The sequence below is a fragment of the Mustela erminea genome, chromosome 11 (assembly GCF_009829155.1).
Source record: "Mustela erminea isolate mMusErm1 chromosome 11, mMusErm1.Pri, whole genome shotgun sequence".
Taxonomy (NCBI): Eukaryota; Metazoa; Chordata; class Mammalia; order Carnivora; family Mustelidae; genus Mustela; species Mustela erminea.
Window position 1 is genome coordinate 26,990,302 of NC_045624.1, and position 13,966 is coordinate 27,004,267.

At 39.0% G+C, this 13,966-nt stretch overlaps 1 non-coding gene across 1 annotated transcript; it reads left to right on the top strand.

The window, feature by feature from the left end:
* Positions 1–8,707: 8,707 nt before the first annotated feature.
* On the top strand, positions 8,708–8,921 carry LOC116569799. Its single transcript, XR_004277206.1, has one exon. It is a non-coding gene; the product is annotated as a small nucleolar RNA U3 (small nucleolar RNA).
* The last annotated feature ends 5,045 nt before the right edge of the window (positions 8,922–13,966 follow it).

The window sequence follows — 13,966 nt, forward strand, 5'->3', positions numbered from 1 at the left end:
GTTTTGATCTCCCCTAAAGTGGTGCACAGAAGGCCCCACTTTAGGTAACTCGTAGAGAGCCTGTGATGCCCAGGTGGTGCCACTTTAGAAAACTGCCCTTTGACGTCACCTGCATGCCCCTGGCTGTGGGTTAAGGTTTGGGCTTGGCAGAGACTAGCTGTATAGCTGCCTGGATCACTTCTGTGATCTGGGGGATTTTCTTGATTACAGATTTTAAGTTACGGAGGACGTAACGGACAAGTTTGCCAGGTCGGAGAGTGATGTGAATTTCTCTGGATGAGAAGGTACAGAGCAGAATATACAAGTGATAAAAGCAACCTGGGAGTTTGGGTTTTATGCATTAAAGGCATAATGGAAGGAGGTCTGTGGGCTTTTAAAGTGAGGTAAATAATCCGTTGCAATGACAACCTACTTGGCATTGGCGGCTTAGATATTTGCAGTGAGAGGTATGAGGGGGACAGAGCGTCATTTTGCCGATAGCTTTCAGAGTTCTGTGGTCCCCCTTTTCAGTTCTGCCAAGACCTGTGTCAAAGGTGAGAACGATGTGGTTTTACCGTGCTTTTGTTACACATTTTCTTCAATTGAAATGTGAACTTGCTAAGATGGTTCTAAATACAAGGGTGTGTGTGTGTGTTTGTGTGTGTGTGTGTGTACATATATTAGAGTCCAAATTCATGTATGATTGGGGATTTTATTCTTTCCACTCAAAGATAGCAAATCTTGTTATGTCTCCCAAAGAGATGTATTTTTTTACATGTGATAAGATGACCAATCACTAAATTTATTATGATAATGCTGTATTAACTTGGGATCCACTAAAAAAACTTTGAAGTTTACAACATTAAACCAACAAAGGTTTAGGGGCACCTGGTTAGCTCTGTTAGAAGAGCATGTGACTTTTGATCTCTGGGTCATGAGTTTGAGCCCCAGGTTAGATGCAGAGATTACTTTAAATAAATAACTTTTAAAAAACACACAAAGCTATACTATAACTATACTATAGAGCCTCTTACAATGTGTTGAGGGGTATTCCAGGCAAAGATGAAATTTTCTCTCAAGCTGGGGGTCTTGTTTGCATGAACTATGAAAGGCATTCAGAATAGGGTTTGGTTTGGTTTGGTTTGGTTTTTACCTACGGATTATTTATTTTATTATTCTTTTATTTTCTATCAGAATCTAAAAAGTTTTCTAAAAAGAAAATAAGAGTGAGTAAAGCAGATTTGATTCAACGCAGTATTTTGTTCAAATTCAGCCATATTTCCAATTTCTAATGAAATGATAAACTAGATCAAATTCAAATTATGCAAATTCCTAACTTTTTTTGAACAATTTTCTTTCTTTATTTGAAAGAGAGAGAGATCACAAGTAGGCAGAGAGGCAGGCAGAGAGAGAGAGAAAAAGAGAGAGGGGAGGAAGAAGCAGGCTCCCTGCTGAGCAGAGAGCCTGATGGGGGACTCAATGCCAGGACCCTGAGATCATGACCCTAGCCCAAGGCAGAGGCTTAACCCACTAAACCACCTAGGTGCCCGCAAATTATGCAAATTTCTGTACCAAAAAAAAGGGAAGCAACAAAAATTTCCTGAAAAGCTTATGGGGTTTACAATTTCTCCAGAAATACATAAGAACTTGCTTTTTTTAACCCAGTCTGACAATTTCTGCCTTTTAACTGGTGTATTTAGTCCATTTGCACATATGTAATTATCAGTATAGTTAATTTAAGTCTCTAATATTGCTACTTACTTTCATTTTATATCTTCTCTTTTTTGTTAATCCATTATGCCTTTCTTGCCTTCTTTTGGGTTATTTGAATTTTTTGTGTGTGTGGGTCCATTTTATCTACTGGCTTCTTAGCTATATCTCTATTATGTTGCTAATGTTTGTTCTACAGCTAACAATAGGATTACTTAACTCATCAGTTTCCATTTCCTGTCAATATTGTCCATAGTCACAGTTTACCTTTTATATCTGACAGTTTCTATTTTCCATTTTTCAGTTCTCACTTTCCACTTGGCATCTTACACCCCACACCTCACAAATGTAATAACCTTACAGCAGTATAATTCCATTTACTCACTCCCCTGCTTTTACAGACCTAATAAGTGGAAAGGAAAAAAATAAAAACACCATTATTGCTTATATAGAAAACTCAAAAAAGTCTACAAAGAATTGGAAAAAATGGCAGTTTAACATGTAGCTGGATATAAGATGAATATAGAAGTCGGATGTATCTCTATTCACCAGCAGATAACAGCTTGAAAACGTAATTAAAGAGAAGATTTGAAACGTGCAGGATTTAGAGATAGATTATCGGAGACCCAAATAAATGGACTTGTAATTTCTCTACCCTTGCTGTTTACTACATAGCAATGCATCTACTGCCTCATGCTGTCTCCACCTTCCCAAAACAACCTGGAGAAGAGAGGCCAGAGATTAAGAAGGACTTGTCTCGGAGTACCTGGGTGGCTCAGTTGGGTAATTAAGCATTTGCCTTTGGCTCAGGGTCATGATCTCCCCATCCTGGGATGGAGCCTGGAGTTGGGCTGCCTGCTCCTTAGGGAGTTGTGTCTGCCTCTCACCCTGCCCCTCTCTCCTGCCTGTGCTTTCTCTCTCTCTCTCTCAAATAAATAAATAAATAAATAAATAAATAAATTTTTAACTCTCTTCTGGACATAATAATAGATTACATGCGTAATGTATGCTTAAGGCAAAAAATTTTAAAGGGCTGGTAAAAGTTCACTAACATAAAGAGATCAATTATGTCTCGGGTATGGCCAAATAGCTTAGTGAGTTCTGGCTGCAATAACAAAGTATCACAGACTGGGTGGTTTATAAACAGAGATTTCTTTCTCACACTTCTGGAGGCTGGAAGTCTGAGATCGGGATGCTAGCCCCATCAGGTTGCAGTGAGGTCCCTTTCCAAGGCTGTGGAATGCCAGTTTCTCATTTTATCCTCACATGACAGAAAGAAGGCAAGAAAACTCTCTGGAGTCCCTTTGGTAAGGGCACTAATCCCTTTCATGAGAGCTCATGAACCCATGAATTAGCAGGGCCCGCCTACTAATACCATCACGTTAAGGATTAGGATTTCAATACATGAATTTTAGGGGGACACAAGCATTTGGTTCATTGTACCAAGGTTTATAGAGCTCCTAACCCTTGGATTAGATTAATTTTAACAGTTTACCATGTTCACAACACTGTGCTTGCTGTTAAAGGTGGATTCAAAATGTCTTATGCCCAAGCAGCTCAGGCTAATATGTGGGGGCTTGTATGTACATACATGTGTGCGTAGAATGGGAAAAGGGGAGGCCGGGAAAGATACATCCCAATTAAAACGCCAGGCAGAGGGGCACCTAGGTGACACAGTCAGTTAAGACGCTGCCTTCAACTCAGGTCATGATCCCAGGGAACTGGGATTGAGCCCCACATCTGGGTCCCTGCTCAGTGGAGGGCCTGCTTCTCCCTCTCCCTCTGCCTGCCTCTCTGCCTACTTGTGCTCTCTCTTTATCTCTCTGTCAAATAGATAAATAAAATATTTTAAAAATAAGATTAAAAAACCAGGAGGAAAGACGCAAGTGCTAACTTTAAAAAAAAAAAAGCTGTTTTATTATAAAATTAATGATTATACTGAATATGGAAAAATATTTTTAAAAATTCAGATTGATTATATTCTCATTACCCTCAAAGTAATATTTTTCTGTCCCCTTTTACAGAGATTTCTGTAAAGACAAATCCAGGTTTGTGTAGGCAGAGACTCTGTTCTACCAGAGTGTGGTTATCAGGCAGTCCAGACACCTAGGCTGTCTGTGAATTCCTGGTGGAGCAGATGCTTAATATCAGAGATAGGGAGGCTGGAGCAGAAGTCCAGACATGTTTTCCGATCTTTATGAAGCCCAGGACTTCATAAAGAAGTGGAAGAAAACATGAGTTTCCCCTGCAGGTAGGCTTCTTTTTTTTTTTTTTTTTTAAGATTTTATTTATTTATTTGACAGACAGATCACAAGTAGGCAGAGAGGCAGGCAGAGAGAGGGAGAGGAGGAAGCAGGCTCCCCGCCAAGCAGAGAGCCCGATGTGGGGCTCAATGTGGGGCTCAATCCCAGGACCCTGGGATCATGAACTGAGCCGAAGACAGAGGCTTGAACCCACTGAGCCACCAAGGCGCCCTTGCAGATAGGCTTCTACTTTGTAAGTTCAGTAAGATGAATTCAGGCTCCCTGAAAGAGATGGCTGGAGGAGGAGTTCTGGAGGAGAAGACAAGGGGCTACAGTAGTCTTTCTTCTTTCTCTCTCTCTCTTTCTTTCTCTCTCTCTTCCACCTTTCCTCCTTCTTTCTTTCTGTAAACACCAGCCCAGTGTGGGTTTTGAACTCAAGATCCGAAGAACAGAAATCTCATGTTCTACTGACTAAACCATTTAATCACCCCTTCACACTCCTTCTGCTCAAGCATCATCTGCTTTTACTTTGTGACCTACTGTCACTATTTGCTCAAGGGTCTGGTCCCTGCCCTTTCCTCTGTGGCCACCAGTCTATCCAGACCACTACATACGGATCCTTTCCTCTCTCCGCCAGAAGGTGTAATAGTCTTGAGGGGTGGAGAGATTGAGCTCCAGTATCCAAAGATTGACCAGAACAGGTACAAGGACTGTGTGAGGGTCAAGATGGGCTTAACCATCTCCTTTCCTCAGGAGCCTGCGTGCTCTGGATCCGAGAGCTGTGAGGTAGAAGAAAGTGAGGTGGGAGAGCAAGGTTCTTGTCTCATGGAGTTGAAGAATGAATCTCGTGGACAAAGGAGAGTGAATAAGGCAATAGAGTTTTATTAAGCAAGAGTATAGAAAAGGCTCTCAGGACTGAGAGGGGTCTGGACAGAGTTGCCAACATGGGCCTCCACTGGCAGTCTTTTATTTAGAATTGACCAGGGAGCTTTTGGCCTTACCATTCTTGTTGTCTTGCCTTGAGTAAGGAGGCCTTACTTGATGAGGACATCAATCTTGATGTCTTGCCTTGAGTAAGGACTAGCAATGGTATCTTTAATGACTTACTTCTTTTTAGGGTCTGGTTATTCTTTGTTGGTCACAGGTGACTGTCCTAAAAACGACACACACACCCCAACCTGGGGCAGGGTGGTCTGGTGTATTCTCCTATATCTAATTTCCTTATACCTCCACAATTTGGGGATTTCTGTGAGCCTGATCCCGTAAACCCCTAAGCGATCTTTCCCTACCTAGCCACCCCCCCACCAGTCCCTTACTCAAAAGTACTATTTTCTACTGCTGTAGGGACCTACAGTTCTCCTGTAGAATTCTGACAAACTTCTCACTTACTAGCGGAGAGAGGAAAGGATCCGTATGTAGTGGTCTGGATAGTCTGGTGGCCACAGAGGAAAGGGCAGGGACCAGACCCTTGAGCAAATAGTGACAGTAGGTCACAAAGTAAAAGCAGATGATGCTTGAGCAGAAGGAGTGTGAAGGGCTGATTAAATGAGAATCTTTCTTCTCCCTTCCTCTAGGAACCCACAAGGTAAAAATTGGAGAGAGTAATCAGAGCGAAATGTTGGTCATCCACATGAGGGCTCTCAGAGCACTGGGGTTTTTGTGAATTATTTCCCTTTTGAAACATGGTGCTCTTTGGTGGATGAAGTCAGGAAAAATAGGTCATAATCCTCCTCATCGTACATTTCTTTAGAAAAACAATGTCACGTCGTGTATGCCATTAACTTCTGTGCTTTATTCACACCAGGCAGGTGGTGGTTTGTGAGAATAATCAGCTCAGTCACAGAGGAGGAAAAGCTACATTTGTTTAACATGTAGATAGTATATAGTAGGAATGATTTATGAACTATAGTATAAGGATAAGATGATTATATAAAATTATATGGAATAAAACTGTTTCTGTAAGTTAGATATACCTGGAATGCCATGTGAGTTTAAAATACGAAGACATCAAATGTGGTTGAGGAAATCTGGATAAGGGGCGCTTGGGTGGCACAATCCGTTAAGCATCTGATTCTTGGTTTCAGCTCAGGTCCTGATCTCAGAGTCTTAGGATTGAGCCCAGTATCAGGCTTCATGATCAGTGTGGAGTCTGCTTGTCCCTCTCTCTCCCTGCTTTGCTCCTCACCACTCATGTTCACTCTCTCTGTCTAAAATAAATAAATAAACATAATCTTAAAAAAAATAAAAGGGAAGAAAATCTGGATAAGCTTTGAGCTGGAGATGATATTTAAGGCTTAACTTACCAGCAGAATTCGAACAGGCTGAAATTGCAGAGGGACTCCAGATGGAGGGAATGGCAAGAGGAAAGACACAGAGGAAGGAAGACAAAGAGCACGTACAAATGGTAACAGACGTTGCTTTTTGAGGTATAGAGATCCCAAGGTGGTGACATCTAGCAGGTAGTTAGGAATTTCTCCAGGGGTGTAGAATTGGAATTCTTCTGTGCTGAGGTGGTGGTTGACACAAAGGAGGGAAACATCTACAGAAAAAAGATGAGACCTGAAGATAGAATTTTGAGGATCACCTCAAAAATCAAAGGAGAGAAAATACTCAACGACAGAAAGAAAAAACACAAGTCATGAGAGAATTAGGAAGACAGTACAGTGTACCTAAAGATGAGGGACCACAGTATTTAAGGAAGGTGATGAGCTGTGGAAGATGAACACCAAGAAAAGGCAACTTGCTGAGGTAGATGTTGACTGGTCTCAAACTTCGAAGGGGTTTATGAGGAAGTCAACTGAGTGAAGGCAGTATGGTTCCTTAGACTCGAGTGCAGTCTCCCTGTGACCTCTTGATATCTCTCACTCGAGCTCCTTCAGCTGGAGTGGAGGAAGGATCCCATCTCAAGAAGGAATGCCTGAATGGTACAGGCCTCTCAATTTGGGGGTACTCAACTGAATTTACTCCTAAAGAGCTAAGGAAGAGACTGACACTCAATTCAGAGTAGTAGTAGTAAGTAGTCAGGTACTTGGAGCTTGGTGTTTTTTAGTCCTGAAATAATAGCAAGTTTGGCTTTGAGAGATTTAAGAGAGAGGCATAATACAGCATACTGCATAATACAGCAGTAAACAATTACAGATGTTTCCTAATCTAAAAGATATATTATACATGAAATAGTACTGCCTCTTTCATGATTATTTATTAAGCCATTCTCGTTTTTGCAAGCAGTTGAAAAATAGGTATTTGTTAATATTTAGTTTTGTTGGGGCGCCTGGGTGGCTCAGTGGGTTGAAGCCTCTGCCTTTGGCTCAGGTCATGGTCTCAGGGTCCTGGGATGGAGTCCCAAATTGGGCTCTCTGCTCATCGGGGAGCCTGCTTCCCCCCCATTCTCTGCCTCTCTGCCTACTTGTGATCTCTGTCTGTCAAATAAATAAAATCTTTAAAAAAAATATTTAGTTTTGTCTTTAGTATCTTGTGATTCTGTCTTTAACATTAAAGATTAAAGAAAGATCTATAGCATTCTCAAAAGTAACAAACTGAAGCTTTCCTCTCTTGCAGGGAGGCCTTTAAAAAAGAAAAAGAAATTGTCCAAACTTGGTCTCTGTAATTTGGGTTCAATTTTAAAATTTAGACTAATAGGGACACCTGGGTGACTCAGTCATTTAAGTGTCTGCCTTTGGCTAGGGTGATGATCCCTGAGTCCCAGGGTTGGCCTACCTTCTCAGAGGGGAGTCTGCTTCTCCCTCTCTCTTTGCTCATTCCCTTGATGGTGTTCTCTCTCTCTGTCTCTCATGCTTGCTCACTCACTCTCTCTCTCAAATAAATTTTTTTTTAAATCTTTAAAATATTCAGATTGATAATATGGAGTGTTTGGCTGGCTTAGTTGGTGTGAGTCATCTTGGAGTTGTAAGTTCAAGCCCCAAGCTAAGTATAGAGATTACTTTTAAAAAAATCTTTAAAAAAGCCTTAGATTACTAATAAATGTAGCTCAATCATACACATAACAAAGTAGAGAAAACCTGAATTATTGCCTAAATCAAAAAGATGGTTGATGCAAGAAGATAAGAGTTCAATTTAAATTTAATTAAATAGAGGATTCTCTGAAACAGAGAAGGCATCTTTGGGTGATGTGCAAAAATAGGAAAGCTTCCCTAAAGAGCATATTACCTGAACATATGAAAAGATTTACGGTAGAAGGAGCCGTGGTAAAGAGAGGGATATGCTTAAATTTAGTTTTCCAAAAGTCCATATGGACATTTAAAATTAGAATTATCAAGCAAAAAAAAAATATTTTATATAATGTCAGAAACTTCTGCAACAAGCATCTGGAGAAATTTTTATTTTTAGAAGTATCAAGTATTACATTGGCTGCTTTGGCAGTAGTTATACTTGGAGATTAAATGCTCCATTTCTTCTCCCAAACTCATCAATCAGCAAAATCACTCCTCATCTCCTGGGGATGGATACGAGAAAAGATAAAAGTGTTTTGTTATTTTTTTTTCCCCATACTATTCTAGAAGTTCCTTCCTCTCTAGGACACAAAATCCTGGGGGAGAAAAGTATTCCCGTAGAACTTTGACTAATGTGACCAGACATTCTGGTCAGCTGGGAACAGTCAGTTTCTACATTTTGTCCTCAATTGATTATTGGTAGTGCTGCCTTTTAATTCTCAAAACTGCCCCAATTCAGACAATAAATTATATGGATACCCTACATGTGTAGCAGTTGCCCTGTGTATACTCAGGGGATACATAATACCAAAAATAAAAATTTCAAAGACCAGAGTTTCAAGGATCATTCTACAGTTTGTTACTAGAGAAATTTCTCTGAATACGTGGTGCACTGGAAATTACCAGGAGGAGGCATGGCACTCTCTCCTGAGTGCAAAACTGGTTCTTGTTGCTTCTGCAAACGACATTCACCCTTGTTATTGGTCGGTTCTTCTCTTCCTTTGAAAGAATAAGAGGGAGAAGATGCAGTCTAAGTGAAAGAAAGAAAAGAAGGAGAGAGAAAAGTTATTATAAAACTTTCTAGTTAGCTTACTAAATGAAGGATTATGAAATTGCAAAAAAAAAAAAAAAAACTGATGAAATCGGGATGCCTGGGTGGCTCAGTCGGTTGAGTGTCTGCCTTCAGCTGGCTCAGGTCATGACCCCAGAGTCCTTGGATAGAGTCCCACATGGGGCTCCTTGCTCAGTGGGGAACCTGCTTCTCCCTCTGGCTGCTCCTCCCCCTGCTTGTGCTCAATCTCTCTCTCCCTCATAAATAAATAAATAAAATCTTTTTTAAAGAAATAAATAAATAATTTTAAACTGATAATAGCAATTAGATGTGATATTTTAAACTTTATATATGAGTTAAACTGCTTAGAAATAAGCAGTTTTTATATATTTTTAAATTTAACTGTAGAATTGTTAGCCATCTTCAATAAACTGATTTGTGCCTTTTTTTTGAAGATTTTATTTAGTTCTTTGAGAGAGACAGAGAGAGCGCAGGAAGGCGGAGCAGCAGGGAAAGGGAGAAGCGGGCGCCCCACCGAGCAGGGAGCCCGATGCGGGGCTCCATTCCAGGATGTTAGAATCATGACCTGAGCCGAAGGCAGAAGCTTAATGACTGAGGCACCCAGATGCCCTTGATTTGTGCTTTTTTACTCTTTCTTCCCCTGAGGGAAAAGGTCTCATATAATCATTAGATCAAGGTAATGAGTGCACTAAAATATTTCATCTATTTTTGAGAGACTATTAAGGTCCACAGACAGAAAATAGACCAAAACTCCTTTTCTGGATTAATAACTCCCAGTACTACTCTCACCTCCACTCAGTTCCACTTAAATTTGAAAAAGAGTTTTAAAAATTAAGTTTTAGAAAATTTTAATAGGTTTTATAATTTTGTTTTAAGTACAGCATTACCTGGCTGGGTCAGTCAGTGGAGAATGCAACTCTTGATCTTGGGGTTGTGAGTTAAAACCCCACACTGAGCCTAGAGATTACTTAAAAAAATTTTTTTCAAGTGCCTCAGTATGGAAACCAAAATGAATAAGAAATAATATGAGTAAATGCCATAATTGATTATATTCTTATAAGACAACAAGGGATAAAGAAATAGGTGGTGGGTGAAGGAAGATTACTGAAGCCTATTTTTCAAGGGGTTTACAATCTAGTGGGTGAAATAATCATAGAAAACAATGTGGCATAATAAAATACATTTCAAAATAACATTGACATATAAGATGGACGAGTATTACACTAGAAAGAATTTTTTAAATACAGAGAAATTGAATGACTACATTCTAATTAAATCCTAGCAGATGATAGACTTACTTGATTTTTTAAGTACCAAAAGAGAAGAAACTTCTATTTTTATTTTATAATGAATTCACGTACCAAAAAGTGTATTGGGGAAAAAAAATCATATTCGAATTGACGTCAAAGACAGACCTAGTTTAAAATGCAAGAGACTCATTAGTAGAAAAATATGTCTGATAAAAAGAACAAAATGAACAAAAAACATGGAACCCAATGAATAAATGAAAAATGATTAACAAAAATGTTAACAAAAGGACTCATAATTGCCTTTCAGAGTATTGCAATTTTTAAAAGAGCTAGAAAAATGAGCTTGCTGATAAAAGAGTAGGGAATTGAAAATATTGGCTAAAAAGGAGCTATAAAAATAAATAATTTTTTCTCTATTGCCTTTTAACAAGAAAATTAAGGGAAATGTGCAGTTAGGGAATAACAATGTCTTTACAGAAGACTGTGAGGGAAAGGAAAAGAAAAGTACCTTGAATGTGAATCAGTCAAAGGGAAAGAGTATTACTTCAACTCAAGGAGCTTGGGATGAGTCTACTGATGCATTTAGAGCCAACTGATAAATGAGGGTACCCCCACTGAATTACTGTAGTAGCCTTTTACAAGTCCCTCACCTTGTTCTCTGGCTTGGTCCAGTCTAGTTGCAACACTGCAACCACAATGTCCTGTTGAAAGCTTGTCAGATCATGCCATTCTTCTGCTCAAAGTTCTTAAGTGATCCCCATGTCCCTCAGAGTATGGATTAAGGCTTTATAGTATCCTAGAAGGTCCTATATGATTTGGTCACAGTTTCCTCTCTGACTTCCTCTCCTGTCTTTTTCCCGTAGATCTCTCTCGGTCACACCAGCATTCTTGAAGTCCCTACAACAGACCAGGCCTCCCTCAGCCTTTGCTCCAGCATCCATCAAAGGATGACCCAGGGATCTCTGTAAGTCCTCAGGATATTTTCATGGGATCTAAATGGTCAAGAAACTCTTTGGGCTCCTTACCATAGTTTAAGAGTATAAAAGAGTCCTGACACCAAGATATTAAGAATGATTCTTCTAGCTAATTCACTCCAGTGTGGAGTGACTTGGCCTTAGATATCTGCCTGCTCAGCCCTACACTTTCTTCAAGACTTTGCTTATACTTCACTTCCCTGGCGAGGCCTACCCTGACCATCTCCTCCCAATCCCAGACTTCTCAATCTCCCTTACATTTTCTCTTTTCCATGACATTTATTGCCTTACAACACACTAAATAATTTACCTAAATATGATATTTATTGTCTATCTCTATAACTCTATAATGCTAGCTTCAAAAGAGTGAACACCATAGTCAGTTTTGTTCACTGATCTATCCCAAGAGCATAGAAGAGTACCTGATGCATAGTAGATGTTTCCTGCATAAGTGAATGATTAAGAATTGATTAAAAAAAATAATTCTGATACATTTATTGTGATGAGCATTGCATAATGTATGGAATTGCCAAATCACTATGTTGTCTACCTGAAACTAATATATGTCAACTATACTTCAATAATAAAAATTTTTTAAATATATATATTCCAAGACATTTCCAAGTAATGGCTTTACAAAAATGCAGCAAAAATACATACATTCACCAAAATTTAATAAATTATTGGGGAAAAAAGCATCTAAAGAAAAAATAATAATAAAAGTACTATAAAGATGGTAACTTTATCTGGTGAACCCATGGCAGAAGAAAAGAAATCTTTGAAACATCTTGTATTGGTAATTATGTGCTCTAGTCTGAGAATGACGGACAGCACTGCCATCACCACTCATCATCACTCATTAACTAGAACTAGTCACATGGCCCCGCCCAACCTAAAAGGGACCAAAAGTACTCTCCAGCTATTTATGTGAAGGCAGGAACCTGAAAATATTTGACAAATAGCACTACTACATGATGAATTGTGTTTCAAATTTGGTAAATCAGTTCAATAACCAAGACTAATAAAATTTCATGTGAAATTAATCCAGAATATATGAGGGTTTTAAAAAGCAAATAAGTTCCAGTTTCATTATAAATAATAGATGGCTTAATCTTGACTTACATAACAGAAAATAGGTTATGATATATTACATTAATCATAATGAACTTTATTGATGGTTTGGACTTGGGAGCATTTCATTCATTCCTCACATCTTTTCTTCCTTCCTTGCTTCCTGGCTTCTTTGCTTGCTTTTTTCCTTCCCTCTTTCTTCTTTCAGCAAATATTTGTTGAGCCCTTCTCTGTGCCACTAGTGGTTCTAGGTGATGGGGGTACAGCAGTGGATAGACAAGATTCTTGCCCTCCACAGAGTTTATGGGGGGACCCTGGCAATAAACAGATAAGCAGAATTTCAAAATCAAAATAATTATAGATGGTGATAAGTATTATAATGGAAGTGAACATTTATAAAGAATAACTGGGACAGGGACGCCTGGGTGGCTCAGTTGGTTAAGCAGCTGCCTTCGGCTCAGGTCATGATCCCAGCGTCCTGGGATCGAGTTCCGCATCGGGCTCCTTGCTCCGCAGGGAGCCTGCTTCTCCCTCTGACTCTGCCTTCCACTCTGTCTGCCTGTGCTCGCTCTCTCTCTCTCTCTTACAAATAAATAAATAAAATCTTTAAAAAAAAATTTTTTAAAGAATAACTGGGACAGTCAGAAGACTCTTCCTAAATTGATATTTGAGAAGAGATGTATATAGACCACGAAAGAGCTAGTTTTGCAAAGATCCAGAGAAAGAGAATTCCAGACACATGGGACATGTGCAGAAGTTCTGGCATGACTGAGAAATTGCAAGGAGTCCTGTACAGTTTGCACCAGGGAGGAAGGAGGAGAGGGGGGAGACAAATTTAGAGAGCCAAGCAGAGACCGAACCATGCAGGGCTTTGTTGACGAAGACAGTGGATTTTAATTTTATTCTAAAAGTAATAAAAAGTCTGAAAAGGTTTTAAGCAGGAGATTGCCAGGATTTCTTCTGTGTTTTTAAAAAATTACATTGGCTTCTGGGAGGAAGAAAAGAATGGATAGGGGAACAGTTAGGAAGTAAAATGCAGAAATCTGATTAAATTTAGATAATAGAGACAGAGAGAAAGAAATAGAGTCAACCTATTTAATAGGAAAGTCAACAAGATTTCCTGCTGGGTTGGATGTGGAAATAAAAGGGAAAACCTAAATACTGAGGAAATCAGCTAAAAAGTGAGGTCATGTATTGACTTGGATAATACAGAGGCAGAGTAAATCAGAATGGTGGGAATCAACAGTTCTTCATTTAACACATTAAATTTTATATGCTGCTTAAATATCCAAGAGATGCTGCGCTTTCTGGAAGTTTTAAGTTGGCATTAATTCAACATATATTAAGCACTTATTATGAACGCTGTGCTCATTATTTAACATATAGAGCAGGGTCATAAATTTAAATCATACTATGTTGTGTATTTTTTTCCTACTCACATGTAACAGCTTTAAACTGAAGACCAAAGTAGTTGTAGACAAAACAAAGCAATTACATTTGATGTATATATGCATTTTATGTATACGTGTGTATACACACACACATATGCATATATATGCATATATGTAAAAATGTATGTATACATTCAGTGTGTGTGTGTGTGTGTGTGTGTGCATAGAGTGTGTTTATATATACACACACTTTATTTTGTCTACGAATATTTTGGTCTTCAGTTTGAACCCCCTACTTCTGAATCAAAAAGCAAATTAACATTTAA